This window comes from Rhopalosiphum maidis, chromosome 4, assembly GCF_003676215.2.
Source record: "Rhopalosiphum maidis isolate BTI-1 chromosome 4, ASM367621v3, whole genome shotgun sequence".
NCBI lineage: Eukaryota > Metazoa > Arthropoda > Insecta > Hemiptera > Aphididae > Rhopalosiphum > Rhopalosiphum maidis.
Genome location: NC_040880.1, coordinates 31164177 through 31185111, shown reverse-complemented (window position 1 = coordinate 31185111; position 20935 = coordinate 31164177). Strand labels below are relative to the sequence as shown.

Genomic DNA, 20935 nt, shown 5'->3' with positions numbered 1-20935 from the left:
TTAGTGTTCCAAAATTGGAAATGTTTATTTTTCATCCACTTATCGTTAAATCAAATAACGTATCCACCAATATTTGCTTTTTTAACTTGCTGAAGTACCAATATCACTTATGATAACTCTTATTAAATTTTTACGATTAAATCAATCATAATCCAAAAGTTATAACCTTAACTATATATCAATAAATCAATACATGAATTGACAACTAAACAACTTTGTACGAATCCTATTATATTCAATTATAATAACTTACTATATATTAGTAAACATAATATATCTATAGCATAATTTAATGAAGTGACTATTATTATAGATATTATACCTATACATATGGCTTACACTTTACACTACTCCTCTTTGGTCAAATACCAGTGCCGCAACTTGGTATATATTGGTAGGTGTGCAAGCAAATATTATAGGGCCTATTTAGCCAAGGACCTAAATACGTAATAAATCCTTAAAAATATAACTTTCTGTTTGTAGCTTTATACATTATTATACACAGTACACAGATAGATGAGGAGCAAAATGACCAGTAGCTCCTAAAATAGTCTATAGGTTTTACAATTACATTAGGATAAAATTTGGAAATTGGGAAACATCAATAATGTTTTGTATAAAACTGTTAATATTAAGATATGTTTCTTGTACCATTACTTTTTTGTGCTTATTGTATTGTTGTTATAAATGACACCAACACAAGGTGATTTTTCAAACATGCTTACCCCATTTTTATGCTTAAATTATGCATGTATTCAAGTTCTGATTTTTTTTTTTAATTTTTAAATGTAATTATAGACGATATTTTCGAGTTCTTATATTTTTTTACAACATTTACGAAGTATTCTTTATTCCTTTGGCGATACCAACTTTATTTTTTTAAATGAGAACATATATGTTTTAAAGCAAAATGTAAACCGGGTAATTTTCTGAAAATGTTGACGTATTGTAATATAAATTTGAACGAAAACTTTCGGAATTATTTATTATACTTTAAATACTAAAGAATTAGGATAATAGTCCATGTTTTGAAAACTGTCAGGTGCAATATTAATCCATAAGCATTTAGTAATAAGTAGTAATTATTAACGAATAGTTTATATTGCATACTGAATTTTAACTATCAAGCTTGTATCCATTTACAAATTATTTTTGTATAATAGATTATTATCCTTAATTCTTAATATTTAAAGTAGAATAACTCCGGAAGTTTTCATTCAAATTTCGATTATAATACGTCAACATTTTAAAAAAATTACTTGATTCACATTTTGCTTTAAAACAGTAATATGAGTTCTCATTTGAAAAACCAATGTTATGCCACAGGAATACAGGATACTTCTAAAATGTTGTGAAAAATTTAAGTACTCGAAACCATCGTCTTTAATTACATTTAAAAATTCCAAAACTCAGAATTTGAATGTGTACATAATTTAAGCATAAAAATGGAGCAGTGCATGCTTAAAAAGTTACCTTATAATATATAGTATACTTATATGAAACGTGTTGTGGTGGGTGGCGCGATGCGATAAACTATTTGGCATACATTAATTGTATACAAAATATTTCTATTTTTAGATAATCAATAATTTCTAAATACACAGAATTGTTATTATTGGCATTATTGAATAATATTGAATAATAATGCTCCTATAGTCTAAACATTTTTCATTTTGATCAAACATATTTAATAAATTGTAACCATAATAATATTTAGAAAAAAAAGTTAGTTTTAAAAATTTAGGGCCCAGCCGCCCGGGGCCCAGGGATTTTGTGCACCCCTAGCACCCCCGGTAGTTGCGGCATTCTCAAACACTAAATAATGTTACATTAAAATAATTTATCCAGAGTTTGAAATTATTCTTTGTGTCAGTTGAAAGAAACGTCAGACTTACACTTTTGATCAATTTGTAGAAAATATTTTAAATAAAAATAAAACTATTCAAAACATTTATCTTGTCTATCTATATATTATATTTGTGCATTTTTTCAAACATTCACTTCGCTCAGACTTCCGGACAGAATGTTCCAAACGTCAAGGCGAATGTCATATGAATGACTCAATGACCCGTCGCCAGTATACATGCGTTGATCAACCATTAAAAAAAAATAACAACACGAAAAGGCACTTAATCGTACAAATTCCTGGCCCAAGAAAAATATTAAAGACTTCCGCAAACGGTTAAAATAAAATTTCCGTGTGCAACGGAGAAAATTATTTTATATACATTATACACGTTTTATGATTTATTAAACATTAAATTTTCCATACAAAATATTTAATATTACACATGGACAAAAATATTTATAATATATAACCTATAAATAATTAGCATCATTATTCGTTACAATATGTACAATCGCGATTAAAAGATTTAAATATGTCAAAGTAACAAATAAATCTTTGAAATAATACGATAGATAAAACTCTCAATATATTAGATAATATTTGATAATAAATAAATTTTAAAATGATGAAAGGTACATCATTTTGTTTACATAATATATTATAAGACGGTGTAAACGTTGTATAGATTCACTCTTGTAACAATTTAAAAATATAAACAACGGTATGTCGTATAGCTATAGGTAATAATCTTTAATCTTAATACAAGTTTAATTAACAGTCATGCAAAAAATTAATGAAATAAAAGCACTTTCGGTAATACTATACAAATGAAAGGTAATATTTTTATTATATAATAATAGTGTTCCAACAATAATTTAATTGTTGAAACATAACGCGATTATCGAACCAATACAGAATATAGGTGTATAATATATTATTATAATAACCGGAATAAATTCGTAGAGTCCTTAAATCAGTTAATCGTAGCTATATAAATAAGTTTAAAGCCGCAGGTGATTTTTTTTTTATATAGGTTTTAATAAAATACCTACGTAAAATATTGGACCATGATTTAATTATTTTTATTTCCAATATTTTCCCCTTCTATACTATATTGATATATAACCCGGATCCGGATTCTACACATAACGTTCAAGTTATATATTTAGATACTTAACGTGGCTTTTCGTAACAAATCAACCGATATTATAAATTTTGGATGCTGAGTGATGCAGCGATGCGTTGCAAGCGACAGTCACTGAGTGGTATAATAAATAATGATTAACACGTTTTTAATTGTTGAAAATTATAAAAATAATTAAATAAATACGAGCTAATACTTTATTCTCACAGTCATGAAATAAAACTAATGATGATAATATAACGTCTATAATTGTGTGTTACTATAATAACCTGGAAGCTATATTCGTCAAGTAAATTACCTACTACATTTTTAATAATAATAAGTCAAAAATTTACAATTTATTTCTTCAAATTTAATATCTTATATTATCAAAATTAAAATTGAAATACGCCCTAGTAACTTGTATAGTTGTATTATATCTCAACAGCTTCCATTTGAATTTTGGTATCATTAGTTTTTTTTTTAAGATAGTCGGTGTAATTATTATATTGAAGTAGTATTATAACTACGTCAAGTCATCATAACAACGTTGCAAATTTTGATATTATCGCAGCTTCTTGTATAAGCATTTAACTAGTTATTGTATAGTATAAAATATAAATTACGATATATTTTAATTTTTAATGACATGAAAAAATATGTGTGATATTGTATAATAGAATTTAGATATTTCAAAAAAAAAATGTTACGTGCCTAAGTATTATTCATATTTATATATTTATGTATTTTGATTGTAATCTATAGATAATTAATTAAATTTAAAATATATTTGTATGGTTTTAAATAATTTCAATATATCAAACTAGGTTAATTTTAATAACACCCTAACACCACAATTCATAGATTTAAAACAAAGTATCATAGACATTTTTGAACAATATTATGAATTCTAAAATATTTTATTGAAGATGAATTACATAATGCGTTGATTAAATTTTCGATTTGTTATTAAATAATTTAATTTATACATTAAGAATTTAAATATTCGTATACAAATCATTTAATCATTCTCAAATGTCTTAAATTCCTTATTTGTAAATGAAAATTTAATTAAAACATTTATTATATGGTTATATTTATCAGTTATTCAGTTGTATACTATTCTAAAAATGTTATTATAGTTTGTAATTATATGCATTCATATATCCAAACGATTAAAGGAATTAACATTATTTGAATTTTACCCATAAATATTGAATATTAAGTAATAGTAACGTATCATACGAAGACACTTAACTTTTGAAAAAGGTAGCAAAAATAGTTTTAGTTTACGCTTAGATGATTATATTTAGTTTGATTCTATCCTGTCACATAATAATAATAATAATATCATGTATATATAGACATGTAATAGCCAATATGTAACACATTCAAATAGTTAAAAAATTAAAATTTTTTTTTTTCAACTGAGAGTTATTTTTTAATTAAAACACATATTTATCTATAAGACATTTTTGTTAATTTATTATCGTTTTATTATGAGATATACCTACAAAGTTATTTTTCGAGTACCAAGCATGTTCATCCTTTTTACACTTTAATAACGCAGTTATTCCTGAACGTATGCAGAAAAAAGTTTGGGAGGTGTTTTTGAAAATCAGTTATTGAAAAGTAGAACTTTTTTTAATAAATATACAAAACATTTTTTTTTAAATAAGGTATACTTACAATACTTGTTTAAATACAAATATTGATGTAAAAAAATTAACATTACAATCGAATAAGTAAATAACCATATAAAAACCCAAATATTTCGGGGGGTGTTTGAACATGCCTGAGTTATTCAATATCTAATTTTTAGAATTTTTATGTATACTGAATTTCCCTATTTTTTGTATTACTTAAAAATTGTCTGTTTTCAAATGAAAACCCCTCCCCTCTTATACTATAAATTATTTAGCAGATTGTTTTCCTAAAAATGTTTATGTATCAAAATCAAAAATGAACAGGTAGTTTTTAATAATTTTATTAATTAAACTATGTTTGTTAAGGATAATAGGTTCATATTACAATAATAAATTTGGAAAACAATGTGGGGAATATGAACAATATATAGTTATTTAAAAGTTTTAGCACCTGATAAATATTAATCTATTAACATTTTTAGTTTGTATAAATGGTCTAATTATAATAAATATTAAAATGAATTGTTATGTACATTTTATATATTTTTTTTTTGTATATCTATTTTTATGGGCTATTTTTCTTAGTAAAAACATTTTAACGACTGGAAAACTACTCGTTCAAGTTTTAAATTAGATACTTACATTGAAAATGTCAACAAAAATATACACCAAATAAATTTACAGTAAAAAAAAGGTAGAGGAGGTTTTCATTTGTAAAACAAAAGTTAGATTATACACATTAAATAAGTAGTAAAAAAATATAAAAAATTTTAAAATGTGGTCTTCAAGTATATTTAAAAATTCTCAAAAATCTGAACTAGAATAAATTCATTATTTAAGTCGAATCGCTCTGTATACCAGGACTCGATCATAATATTAGCATATATATATGTATGATAAACCTATATTAGATATGTGTGAACAAGAAAACTTGTCTGCACATAGTATTGCACAATATATTATGTATAAATGACGAACCTGTGACTGTTGGTGGGTGGAAATGTTTCGTCCGAAAATGTATGAGACAATTTTATATAATCTTTATAGTAAAATATATATAATAATATGTGTGGGATACGGTTGTCGTGTTCCGGAGATCAGTACGGTTTGATATTATTGATATTAATATTATTATAAATGGTACCGCACATTAAAAAGAAAAAAACGGCAAGACCACGGGGAGTCGAAATCGAATTCGAAAAACACGCACGTTATTATAATAGGATAAACGCGACCGCGTCCTGCTGGACATCGGTGGAAAAAAAATCGAACGAATTTTTTTTTGTTTTTAAAAATGTAACCGCCGCGGACACGTTATATAATAATAGTTGGCGAGTTACCGAATCGGGAGCGCGTGCATGCGGACCGGTAACCGAACGGATACTGATGTCGATGATGCGGCGTCGTCGACTGCCGGACGCGGTTTGTCGGTCGCGTGCGCCACTATATTGTTATATATTATTCACTTTATTATCACAACAATATAACGACAACAAATTATGTGCGGTAATGACGATGGTAATAACAATAATAACTGCAGTGCGTGGAGTCGGTGAGCAGTAGACACTATTATTGTTTTACTAAACGAAACGACGTCGTCGTCGGCGGTGACGGACGAAACCGCGGCGAAACAATGTGCGTGCGACGGCGGATATTGTTCAGGAACGATATATATTTTTTTACGATTTTAGTTAGGTGTTTTTTTTTCTTCTTTAGAGTGGGATGAGGCAGCACAAGGTCTCCGCCGTTGGCCTCTAATAATGATAATTGATAATAATATAAAGTATACGATACGATTATATATTTCGTTGAAATTTTTGTTTCGCCTGTGCGCTTACGGGGGGGTATTAATACCTGCACGGTGTACACTTCCGAGCTTTCACCGGAACCGCGTGCGTTGAAGTCCGTCGCTGTTGGTCGACTAATACGAATTAAATTATTATTATCATCGTTATTAATATTATTGTTCGCGACACGTATATCACATATATATATATATATATTATTTTAAACGACTACGTTCGCATACACGAGCAAGGTCGACCGGACTCGATCAACGTGTCATTATAATTTATATACAGGTACGCGTAACGATTTATTAATTTCAATCGTTGTCGTTATTATTATTATTTTTTTTTTTTTACCTACTATTATTTTCACGCGGACGAGGAAACGCGTCGGCCGACATCAGGAAGTAAAACAAGCCGTCTCCCGCGCTGCACGTTTATTCGCTATACAAGAAAGCTATATATAGGAAGGTAGGTAGGTACCTATAATGTTGCAGGCGATCGCATTCCGTAAAATTTAATCATTTATAACGTTATGGCCGATTATTCGCCTTAAGTAGGTACAAGGTGATTCTTTTATTACAATAAAATGCAATCATTCTCCCGGTTAATCGATGTGTTCTTTAAAACAATTTGTATTCTATATATAAGTGGCATCTATATATATTTACAATATACTACAATTGAAAAATATATCATTTTTCTTCTACTTTTTTATTTATTGTTATCGTTTTTTACATTTTTTTACTTTTTTAATGATAACATATAAAAAAGAAAAGTTTTCATTGCATGTCTCATATTATGTTAATAGTTTTATTAGTGTTTAAAACTTAGATGAGTCCATACTCCATATGGTAACCTCGTACTATTTTATTTTACTGATTTACAATTGAAACGATCATAATATGAAATTATAATTTTATAACTAACATATCTACTTACTGTGCTACTGGTTTCAGGTTTGGTACTTGATTTGTATGCACGCACGAGTTTAAATATAATCACTATGCATATACATATTGACTAATGACTATCATTGTCATTATGTCTTGCATAGCAGTACAATCATAATATTGTAAATTATCAACTATAAACATTAAATACACTGACGATATATTTTATACACATATATGTGATAACTGATTGTGTAAATTCGCATGCACAACAGCTGCAACACTGCAGGTTCAATACAGTTATTGCATATTATATTTATATAATAATATAAATCTACATAAAATAAAGTAAACGTGTTTTGATAACACCTATACACTATATATATATATATATATGCCTGCAAATAGTATTTTCCTAGATCGGCGCGTGTTCCGGCATTCCTATACTTTTAGGTAGGGCTGCAGTATAAAACGTATACGCGTAACGTATATTATGTATAGGTGGACACGCACGCGACACGATTGAATTTGCTATTTACTAATAAAAGTGTACAAATCTGTGGAACTTTAAGCGTATTATTCCAAACATAATATTATATTATAGTGAGTGTAATGTGTATATTATATACAGAGTGATTCACCGAGCATGTTCACCCTCACGTGTATCTTTAACAATACATTTATACAAAACTATGAATTTTTAGCTATTTTTTATTTAAACTTGTATAGCTAGATTTTCAAAAAAAAAAAATGTATTTAAGTAACAATTTACAGTAAAAATCGGTATTTATTTTTAATACTTCTTAAATTATATAAAATAATAAATATCTAAATATTTTAAAGCACGATGTTAAGAAAATCAGAATTTTTTCATGTTAAATGTTTTGAACTATTTAAACGCAATTCGATTATTAGCTACACTAAGTATTGATGTTAACAAAGTCTTGTATAATAAACGTAATAATTTGCTTTTAAACATATTTTTGGTAAAATTTTAATTTATAATTATATATTTGTACATCAACCTTAGTGTTAGGAACAGACTTCGCAGACCTTTATAAAGCTTATTCACGCAGTATATTATATAGCTATATAAGTACACAATTCACCTACAAAAATTCAATGATGTGTATAGTTGTGTAGATTATTCTCTTAAAAGCGTATTGACTCAGCGATATTATTTTCATCCTTTTTTTTGCACTTATCTATAATATTATGTAATATTTCCATATTATTATCGTACAAAATATAATAATAAGATGATTTTGCATAAATAGTAAGTAGATACATATTATTATTATAAATATCTGTAACGCGTAACCATACATTTATAATACAAACTTGTTTTCTTTAGTACTTGTCGAAGAATATTTTCTCTTTTTTAATTTCAAATTCTTAGCTACGTAATTGTTATGTTTAGGTGCCGTATGAATGTATCAGATTTTAACTGATAATTAATAATTAGTATGTGTGTATACATACGTAGTGTACATATATTATGTAGTATATAATTTTTCTAAATAATTATATTATTATGTGTATTTTATATCTTATCATTAAATAATGAGGAATTATTTCGAGCCTAATATTTTTATTACGTCTTCGTATTTTACTTTTGATAGTTAATATAGCCTGCATACGCTAATGTAGTTATCATCAATGCATAATCATTTATAACAGGCATCAGATTATATTTAAAATTAATAACATCAATAAATTCTAAAGAAAAAGCGATTGTGATCAAAATATTGCTAAATACGCACTATATGTTATGTTTTTATACTATGACTTTTATCTATTTTTTTAAATCAATTTTCGATTTGAATTGGTCCTTGAACAACTTGAGATATAAACCGAAGAATTCGAGAATGTATTATTAAATATCATACATTTATCACCTAAACATTGAAGTGAAAAGATTTCAGTTCAGAAGAGACCCAAATGGAGACATGGTTTTGCCAATTGGTCACGATTATTATCCATTAATATTATACAGTATACACTATAGATAGAACAACGAGACGTAAGCCTACAATGGTATAAATGCATTTTTTCAAGGAGTTCTGCCTTAAATTAAATTTAAAAAAGATTGATATTGATAGAATACATTTTCGATAATATGACTAAAATATTGAATTAGCGTTAGTATTAAAGTTGTATTAAATGTCATTTTTATGTTTTCGTAAAATCCTATTTAGAAAATTATCAATTTTAATTTAAAAAAAAAAAACAAAATAGTCTTATAGATTTCAAGATACTATTCTGGTAGCATCGACATTTTTTTCTAATTAATCATAAATTACATACAATTTATGGTAATATAGTATAATTATTAATACTATACTACTATAGTATTCTGCAGCATGTAATTGAAAGTTTTTAAGAATATTATATTTATAGACTTTTATACGATTCGATAAGCACCAAGAATATCTTTTTTTCAATAAAAAATAAAATGTAATCAATTTAATATTTTTTGATTATATAGATGAGTATATTATATTGGAAAATTTATATCTTTAATTCTTATTTTTTGAAGATTGACAGTGTTTGCGTACGTAAAATACGTAGCCATACAGCAGTCATGAAATTTCCATACTAGGTAATAATTAATAATACGGAACAATTATTAATTAATATGCATATACGTGTCGAACGCGTATAAACCCCAAAGTAAAAGTGTGAAAACCCAAAAATTATTATTATTTACAAACGACGTATATAATATGAATATCATATGAGAAATGAATGGCATGTTTTGTTACATTGTACGAGATGCTTCAGAGTTCAGACAAACATCTTTACTGCAGATTCAGCGAGGACAAAAGATTATAAATTCACGTAGGTAATACAATATATTATAATCTTATGTATAGACGATTTGTTTTAATTAATCCCGATTTAAGCTACTTTAAACTATTTAAAAAAAAACTGTATAATATTATAGATCGTCAGTCGTCACAAAAATGATTAACGATGTGTTAACATGTCAAACACATAAAAAGGTTTTTAACTTTTAACATGTTTTAATAATATTTTTTTTTTACGAAATGTTCTTTAAAATAAAACTGCCTGTTTTTTTTTTATTCCTGCGTGTGTTTTATATTTTCTATAGGTATAATATATAATATAGGAAACAGAAATAGTACTGCATAACATTGCAGTTGTATACACAATTATCAGATTCTTATTTACTGCCCGAAAATTTATTTTTAAAAACAAAAAATTGCATCATTATTGTGTAACACAGATTTTTACGTATTATTTAAATAAATAAATAGGTTCAAGCTCGGCTTAGGATCTAAAAGGCTTACGAAAATGATACAAAAACAGCAACGTGCTAGGAACCTGTTGCTTAGGAACGAGGGTCACCTCAGCTCAAATGATCGGTCGTTCATCACGGTGCTACTATTTTTATTTTTAACGCAATAATAACGTTCCTTTAGTTAAAAATATAAGTATAGCATTATATAAATTCATTTTAAAAACGATGTGAGCTACAGTATAGTAATTTGTAAAGTAACATGGTAATAGGGTATATATATATATATATATATATATAATATATTTACATATATAACATTTTGTGCCTTAAAACTTACTATACTTGGGAATTTCGTAATGTATTAAATTTAATAAATATTTATGAATATTGTATGGTTTGAGAATTACGTAGTATGGTGAAATTTAATATATTATAATAATAATGCACAAAATAATGCAAATTACCAAAATCATAAAAAACTGGTGTGATAAAGTTTAATTCAAAAAAAATTTACCATCGCAAAATTTCATAGCATAATATAAAATTGTAAACGTTCATAAAAAAAAAAAGAAAAATGTAAAACACTATTAAAAGAGATTATCTCACATTTTATTAAGACATCGCAAGTATAATTATTATTATTATTACATATAATAATTTATAGAAGAAAGAAGAATATATTATTATTATGTTATGTAAATAAAATTTTTTTTTATTTTTTATTCACTTTTTTTTTGTATACTTATACAAAACGTGTCCCGGTTTGTCGTTTTTAATAAATGGTAATAACTAAATCACTTAAATGATTGATAGATTAATTGGTTTTGGCTGCAGTGTGCGAGTATAATACGCATATTATATGTATATTTTTTTTCTATAGTTAAATTCATGGTACATTTTTCAAGTGGATAATTCATAAAGAATATGCCAATGAAAAAATTCTCGTATCATAGCAAATTTATTACGGAATCGTTACTCAACTTGTATGTTTAATTTTTTTTTTTTTTGTTTTAAATTAACTTTTTGTTTAATATTTGAAAATGATATAATTATTTGATTAAGGTCGTAAAATGACGAAACAAGATGTGTAAGTAAAATTCCACTAAACATTAGGCAGAAACAAGGCCGTGTATCTACACCACTCTCCAAGTACACGCGGAAAATACTGAAACATGAATAGTCCTTTACTGAAGTCTCAAATATCTTTCATTATAAAACATATTATTTTTCATGCATTAAAAAAGTGAATATATAGGTATAAAACATAATATAATATGCACAGTATGATTACGCAATTTCAATACTATAATAGGCATAATGATATGGACTTATGGTATCATTTGGTTTGGTATTAGGCATATACAGGATAACATTTTAGAAATAATGAACATTTATTTATTTTTTCAGATAATTTTTTTTATGATTATAATATACGTATATATACTTAATATATGATAAAAAGTATTAGATACCGATGTAATGTTACGGTCGCTATAAAATTAATAGTTTTTTAGTAAAATGTTTTTATATTTTATTATTTTGAAACTTTTACAGTATACGTATTTATTTTTTATTTACATTTAATTCTAATGATGTGTCAACAGTTTGATACAAGAAGTTGATGTAAAAATAATTTTTTACCGGACACGAGAATTCCGTGTATTATTATTATATTTATACTAAAGAATAAATTATATTAAAATAATTGCATTTTGGATCGTTAATAAAATAAAGTAGTCATTTGCCCGTGAAAATTGCCATGACTTGATTTATGTGGCACAACAGAAGCATAAAAGTTGTACTTAACAACGATAGCCTCTATATATTTAGATTTAAAAAAAAATAGTTTTAATAAAATGAATGTTCGAAATTTAAGTGACAAGGTCTGAATGATGAGCATAAAAGACGATGTAACCAAAAAATATTCTCATTCTCAAACAAAACAGTCTTATGTATATATTATATAATTATTAAGTATTATAACGATTAACAAGCACAACATACAAACATTTTGTTGTAAAACAAAAATGATTATACACTTTTAGATTTATATGATGATTCACCAACTATACTTACTCCCGTTTTTCCATCAATAAACAACTTATACAAATTCGAATTTTTGAATTTTTTGAATTTTAAGTATACTTTAGTTAATTTTAGTAATTTAGATTTTTATATCATTAATTAGAAGTGTTCCGTGATGATAAGACTTTTTTTCAACCAAGGATAATAATTAAAAAAAATGGTTTTCATTAAACATAAAATAGATTAATGTTGCACCATGTTGCGTGTGGATCAGAAAGAGAACACAAATAATACGCCGACATCTTAATAATGACTATTATTATTACCCATTTGCTATTTATTATTATGATTTACTATACAAATTAAGATAATATGACAAATGATACGACTATTACGACTTATTACGACAAGTACCTGTTTACATCTATATGGTTAAATCCTATAGTATATTAGACGACACATAACTTTCGATTATTAATTCTTCTATAATCTACTACACAGCAATTTTCCTGTGAGATAATATACAATATTCACATCTCGTTAAGTGCCTATTAGCGATTTATGTGAAAAATGATAGCGATAAAAACAGGTAAAAAGTGCAGTTAACTTAAATTAATTTAAAACAACTCGCGTACATACATAATAAATATTTTATGCATACAATTATATTACTATAATATTATTTATTAGGTAATATCTTTCGTCAGTGAAAATAACAAACAGTAAAATGTCGACGACTATTGAAGCCCGAGGGGAACGAAAAAAAAACAATTTATCAAAAAAAAATGACACAACATCTATTTATGTACATAAATTGGTATATGATATTTCTCAGAGGTTCATTATTTTTTTTTTCTTTCTACTTATTGAGTTGTCGATGTACAAATGGTAAATTGTGTTTAAAATATTTAAAGAAAAATGGATACATTACATAATTATCGGATAAACGGTATTATATTATTGATAACACGAGCTTAGACGTTTTCAACCCTGACCCAAAATAGTATATGCACTAATGCACTACTACCTATTCCAAGTTCCCACAAATCTCAACAAATGTATTATGATATGCACAGTGCACACACCTATAAATAATAACAATATATATACAACTTCGAGTGGAAGTGAATACTTTGCGATTTACCATTTACGACATTTTTTTTTAAATTATATAAACGATAAACACGATGAACGCGTAAAATGTGGTATTCTCTTTAAACAGTTTAAACCTTACGTGTTTCGTGTACATTTTTTTCACCGTCCATAACATTGGTAGGAATTGGTAATTATTTACAGAGTTATTACTCTTGTACTCGCCCAACGCGTGTCATAATAATTATAGCCAGTACAAATATAGGTATTATTATATGATTAGATTTTAAAATTTTTACAGTGCAGTTGAATTTAAAAATATTCATTTTTATTGCCGACCTTCATACTTTATTTTATCTGTTCGAGTTCATGGATCTATTTTATAAACGAAAAAAATACGTATTTTTTATACTCGAGTATTATCCACTAGTCACTGGACCGTATAAACAATGACTGCAGACTGCAGTATGACTTATATAGAAACTATAATACTGTATGCGGCTGCATGTATAGTTGTCTACAGGATAAAATAACTGTCGTAAATTAGTCTAATAAATATTGAGAAAAGGAACTACGGCAATATCATAAAGGTTTTTATCGACGTAAAAGTTGGTTCGATTGTATATAATATAATGCACAACTAAGTATATATAGTTTATATACATATATATAGATAGATAACGCAAGGATTTATTTCAATGTCAAACGCTGGAACGCTAGTACATCTGGCATGCCATAATAATAGTTTATATACATTTTAAACCCATTTTAGTACTCCTGTAATGAAAACGAACGCTTATCGTTTTATTAAAACAAAAAATAATAAAATGCACTAGGAAAGAAATACTGATAATTATACCCATAGGCCATAGCTATAGTATCCTATACGACTATATAAGTTTACATTAATTGAAAAACATGCAATTAAAATATTATATTATAAACTAAAGGCAATAAAAAATTCAAATTTTATGAGCAAAATTAAAATTTGTCAAATTATAAACGTTTTGTAAATGATACTTTTAAAACTATGATTATAACCTTTAGATACTAATTTAATTTATGGAGACATTAAAGTATTTCTGCTATTCGCGCCCGATCGTAATAATATAATATCGTTGTATATTAGGTATACCAATTTTAATCGGATATGTTTATACACACGTAAAACAGTAATTAAAACATTTAAAACGCATAAATATTTATATACACTACTATATGTGTTACTGTTGAGTATTATAAAAAAAATAAGAATACAATAATAATATCAACAATAGGTAGATATAGATAAGTTTAGTTTTAATTTAACACCACAAAGTATGGGTAAGTATACTTATTACTTTTTGCTTGTACACTTATTCTTCAACTATTCAAAAATGCTTGTAGTATACCCTGCCTCATCTTAATTCCTAGTCATCCTGTATGGTAAATCTATATACATAAATTATAAATATAATATCTAACCGTCTGACTTTATTATTCTTAATATTATTTACAGTCTGCAATACATGCAATATTGAACAATGACTAATGAGTAAGCGCAACAATTTAAATCATAATATAAAAATTATATTATTGTTATAATTAAATAATAATAATAATAATAATAACGCTATTGACCATTGCAGATTAAATTATAAATCTATATATATGTGTGTATATGCACTGGTCACTTTCAAAGATAAACGTTACATTTTTTCGTTATTGAATCATTCGGACTGTAAAATACACAATATTATTGCTTTCATTGTTGATTTTACTTAAAATACGTGTACAATTGAAAATATTTTGATATCTACTCGACAATTTACTTAAAAAGTGTTTTTACTTATATGAACGTGAGTATTTATTTTAAACAGTTAAAGACTTTGTATGTGCCTATTACGATAAATATTACTCCTTTAGCATTCGACTATGTTTATATTAAGACTCAAGATACAAGATAACATTTTGTGTAAAATGTGATCATAACGCAGGATGGATTCTTCCAGTGATTTTAAAAATGACTGGAAATGAAACACCAGTATTAAGTGCAAAATGTAGTAATAATATTAATGCAATAAATACATTTGTTTCCTTATGTTTTTATAAGATGATATTGCAAAAGTGCCAGGTAAAATTGTTCGTATTGCTGTATACACTACAAATAATTACATAAACTTAAAAATTAAATGTTAATCAAAACAAGATTCACACTATTGTTTTAAAAAAAAAGTTGGGCTGTTTATTTAGTTTTATTTAAGCATAACACATTTTTCTAGTAAACGTTCCGAATCACGTTTATTAATATCATTGAGAATACGAGATGGAGATGTAAATTGTACACCTGTGTATGAAAACTATTTAATGCTTAGTATAAATATTGACTTTTATAAAATAAATAATCAAAAAACTAAAAATATAATGTTTTTGTATTTATTTATAATTATGTATCTATTGCATTTTAAAAAAATAACATTTTTACGTAATATTTATAGTTGAAAAATTAATTTAATAAAAATACTTTCATCATAAGCCAGTATTACTGGCTAAAACTTATTTTTTTTTTTAGAGTACTACTTTCATCATATAAAATAAATATAAAAAATGTATAATATTTCAAAAAAATAAAATAATTAATCCTTACCAGCGTCAATGTAAATGAAAATAATAGGTATTAGAAATTTGTAGCCTGTAGAGATAAAAAAATGTATAACATTATAATTATGTTTGTGAAAATGTATAAGTAAATACTAAATTGTAAAAAAATTTTATTTTGTTTTATACAACTCATTTGTGGAGGGGAGCTATGGCTATATATGCTACTGTTGATAATAAGGGGCCACATTTTTTATTTTTCTTAAAGCCACGAAATGCCTTATCAGGCCCTGGTTATTAGGCACTATTAACAGTAAAATATGGGCCGGTTGAACGATACTTCTCGAAGTGCCGAAACTATCCAATCCGGCCCTGGCCAGTAGATACAAAGTTGTAAGTTTTGTTTTAAATGATTAGTAAGTAATGTTTGCAAATATATAGGTAGAGATATACATGATTACTTGATCTATCAATTTGTACTACTTATATATAAAATATAAATGTGAATTAGACTGTTACATTAATATTCACTATATTTAATTAATTATGAAGATATATAAACTATATATTTTAAATAAATAATATGTTATATTTTGATATACTTAAACGTATGACTCTCATCTATCATAAAATAGGTGATACATTTATAGTAATTTCACTATTTGTCCCCAATTGATGTCTCGCGTTGCGTGTGTAGCTTGCCGTGTCCATAAACTATATTATTTTATAATAACATAACGTTTAACGTAAAAGGTAAGTTAATGCGATATACCTAATATCTTTATATACCTACCGATATTATTAAATATGTTTTATTTTTTTTTTAAGTTTTTGTAATGTATTATATGTATAAGTACATTGAAAACCAATCACGTTCTTCTTCAAAAAAAAAATTATATTCACTCTAAAATCTAAATCTGATTATTCACCAACTAATAACTATTATATCTATAAACTGAATGTTAAACAATATTTACCTATTACAATTTTATTGTAATAGACGAAACTTCGTAAGTGGAATTTAGGTGTACAGACCATTTGAAGTGGTGTTTGATAAACGATAAATCGTTCGGTCTATATAATGTTAGATACCTGTATAATAATAAATACGATATACTTACACAGGTAAGTTGAAAATCCCTATTTTCAAAGACTTTTAGTTGGGCCGTAAATTGAATTTGTCTTAAATTGAAATAACTTCTTATATTATTCTTCACTCCCTTATAACTTATTGTCCCTATTGTTCGTAGTTCATTAATAGAATGTAACTTTCAAAAGTAAAGGTACTATTGGATTTAACTTATTAACATTCATGATGATATATAATAAGGAGAAAATAAAATGCGCTTTACTACCACTACAGCGCAGTACTATACGTAATTGTACTGCGCATATAGATATCATCTATGACGAACTTAATACTAGTAATACTACCAACGTCAGGGGTGGAAATTATTAACGTGCAAAAAATTACCATTTGTGTTCGAGCGTGTCACGATGAAAAATATTATATATATATATTATATTGAATAATGTAAAAAAACAATTATCGTAATTTTATTGTATAATTAATGTATTATTTAAAAAAGGTTAGTTTAGGTACTTAATATAATAATATTACTTTGTTAATTATTTATTTTCTTTCTTGATGTGATTTTTTTTGTTGATTACTTGATGCCAATTCGTTGATAGGTATTTAGTTTATAATTAATAACTTTTAATAGAGTACATGCATCACTGCATTCATCAGTTAGTCGGCTTCTTAAATCAGATTTTATAAAATTAATTTCTGAGAATAGTGACTCGCGAGAATAAGTTGAAGAAAAAATAGACAAAACAGCGAATGTTTCTATTTTTAAAGTGGAATAATTTTGTGGAATTGCATTCCACACTATCAAAATCGTTTTCCCTATGTTTATACAATCAATTTGACTATTGCCCCATCACGCTAAATTTCTTCTAATTCATTCCTTAGTACAAGTAGTACAACGAATTTTTCTTTCCATGTATATAGTACTTCGGGTACTCGACTGAAAATCTACTAGCTACATTTCAAAATCATCTAAATTCAACCATTCCAACTCTTTTAAGTTGAGTTTTTCAAATAACAATATGTCTGGATACATAATAATTTACACGGTTTCTTCAAATTATTTTAACTGAATAAAGCATGTAGAACTTACTCATTCATGGCTGTCTCAATAATATTTGAAAATTCTTGGATAAGATGATTAATATCAGGTTTCTTGAAAATTTCCAATTCATAGGTCCTATGTATACGATGTATCGAGGCCGTACCTAGGGGGGGTTGGGGTTCAACCCCCCCCCCCGAAATGTTTTCGTATTATATTATGTGGTAGTAAAATAACTATTTCAATTTCTGTTTTAATCAAACCACAATTTTTTTTAACTTAACCCCCCCTCGTAATTAATTTTCAGTTACGGCCTTGTGATGTATCGTATGCCAAGGGCGGCCAAACAGTTGATCTTAGACAGTTTTAAAATCGATCCCCCTCCCTTTATCAGAATTTATTATTTTACATAACTCATAAAAATTCCTAGTGACTGTTGTTGGAAATTATTTAACGTATTTTTATGATTCCTCGAAGGAAATAAATACATATCTTCAGTTATCAACATAACAGTTTGGCCACCCCTGTCATGTACAATTAATATATATTAATTATTCTTGATTTCAAATTGTGATCTTCAAACCTAAAATTAAACAATACGTCTACCATTTAAATTGTGTCCCGAGGAAACGATAACAAATTTCATCTATTTTACCCTCAAACCAGAGTTTGCAATATTTAAATATTAAAATGTATACCTAATAATTCTTTTGATTTTTCATGATATCGCCATATCGAACTCGTTTTAATAATGATTAGGTTATACTCTATACAAATACACGCACATTATAGCCATTAAATGTATTTATACGTTACGTTTATGTATTACCGTTTGAAAATACCATTTTTTATTGTTTATAATGATGAAAAATATATTATGTACACATTGTACACAGCGTATATAATGTATATATATATATATATATATTATGCTGTAGTGCTGTACTGAACAAATAATATCAGATCGAGTTTGTTGGTTGAACTATTTCTAATGGGTACATATTATAACGAGTACGGACTGGGTATTGAGCAACTTTACAAAAGTGTTTATACTTTTTACTCGTACTAGGCGTAAGCTATATACTTACACCTACGCGTGTGTGCCATATTCCAATATTTATATTGCTAATAACTATTATAGTACGTCATGTACTCGTGTCTTTTAAACTATATATATATACGTATTGAGTACTATTATTATAGTGGACACTGGTCGAGCGTTTTGTAACATGCACCGTCCGACTAAATATTTACATATACAAACATATTATTATTGGTCGACGCACTGCAGTGTACACCTACGCGTTGTAAATGTGTATATAAAGCTATACGAGGAACTAATTATCGACGATTAATGTTGTGCTTACTGTTTAATCCAATAAAAAAATAACAGCATTAATTACAATAATAACGTTCGATTTCCGAAAACAATTATTTGTTGTCAACGATGATAATAATAAAATAATTAATACCAATACTATATGTAGGCGGGTTCCGCGTGTTGGTCAATGCCTTGCCGAGAATCGTATGCGTATTATCGCCGATTAGTAATGTACAAAATATGTATAAAATCAACGGTATAACCAGTGTTTTCCCTTTGAGGCGTCAGTCGTGATCTGACTTTTACTGAAAGGCGTGACACTCGTGACAGTGTGTAAATTAATATTCGTTTATTCTGGGTAACCGAAAATAAAGAAACTACTGCAGTATATAAACATTCAGAGCCACAGAGAAAAGAGATAAAACCATGAACATAGATTAGTTCGTGGATAAAACGTATTTTACACAACTAAACGATCGCCTAATACCTATAGGCTACAGGTACTGCTATAGTACACCTGTATTAATAATTAATAAATATTGACATATAACCATATTATTATATACCATATTGTATAATGTATCCCCATTGAGATTGTTAATCAATTCTTCAAAAAAATGTCACTGATAAAAAATGTTATGTCAATTTTAATGCATCGTCGGCATAAAGCACACAATATGTCCCCATAAAAATAGCACGATATTAATGTATTATCCACTTTATTCTACGTAGACATACAGTTTACATAATTTTATTACAACCATCCATATTACTCAGAATTTTAAGTTTCACAATGACGGTGCTTTATAGTAATGTTACCCATGGCTTCGCCACAACCAAATTTTAATGATACTTGACTTGGACTTATACTATTCTACACAATTTGGTTTCCATAAACTTCTAGTCTCCCATTTCTCGAAATGTTAACTATTTTGTTAATATAATCCGACAAAAAAGATAGTTTTTTATGAAATAGATTGAATGGTGTGGGGTGAAATATTTTTTTAAATAATTACAGTAGTACCAAATTCCGAGGAATAATGGGTGATTGCAAAATTGTAATTCAAATTTTAGAAATAAATTTGTTTACATTGATATATTACTGAACAATAAAAAATAATATTATATCATGTATTATTAAGTAGAGTTTAAGTTTAAAGATCTGGCAAAACTGTAGCATTTAATCTATAATAATTTCAATACCAATCAATATGTATCGTCTACA

The 20935-nt window shown here is 26.6% G+C and overlaps 1 protein-coding gene across 2 annotated transcripts in view; it reads right to left on the bottom strand.

Annotated features, from left to right (window-relative positions):
* LOC113548097 (dual oxidase maturation factor 1) overlaps nt 1-20935 on the bottom strand; it is a 64285-nt gene that overhangs the window by 25189 nt on the left and 18161 nt on the right. Inside the window, exon 1 of one of the 2 annotated variants that reach the window (XM_026948770.1) lies at nt 5597-6261. The exons of the other annotated variant lie outside the window; for it this stretch is intronic. The gene's annotated coding sequence lies outside the window, so the exon portion shown is untranslated. Of the gene's footprint in view, nt 1-5596; nt 6262-20935 lie in introns of those variants that run through there. 2 annotated transcript variants of the gene reach the window in all.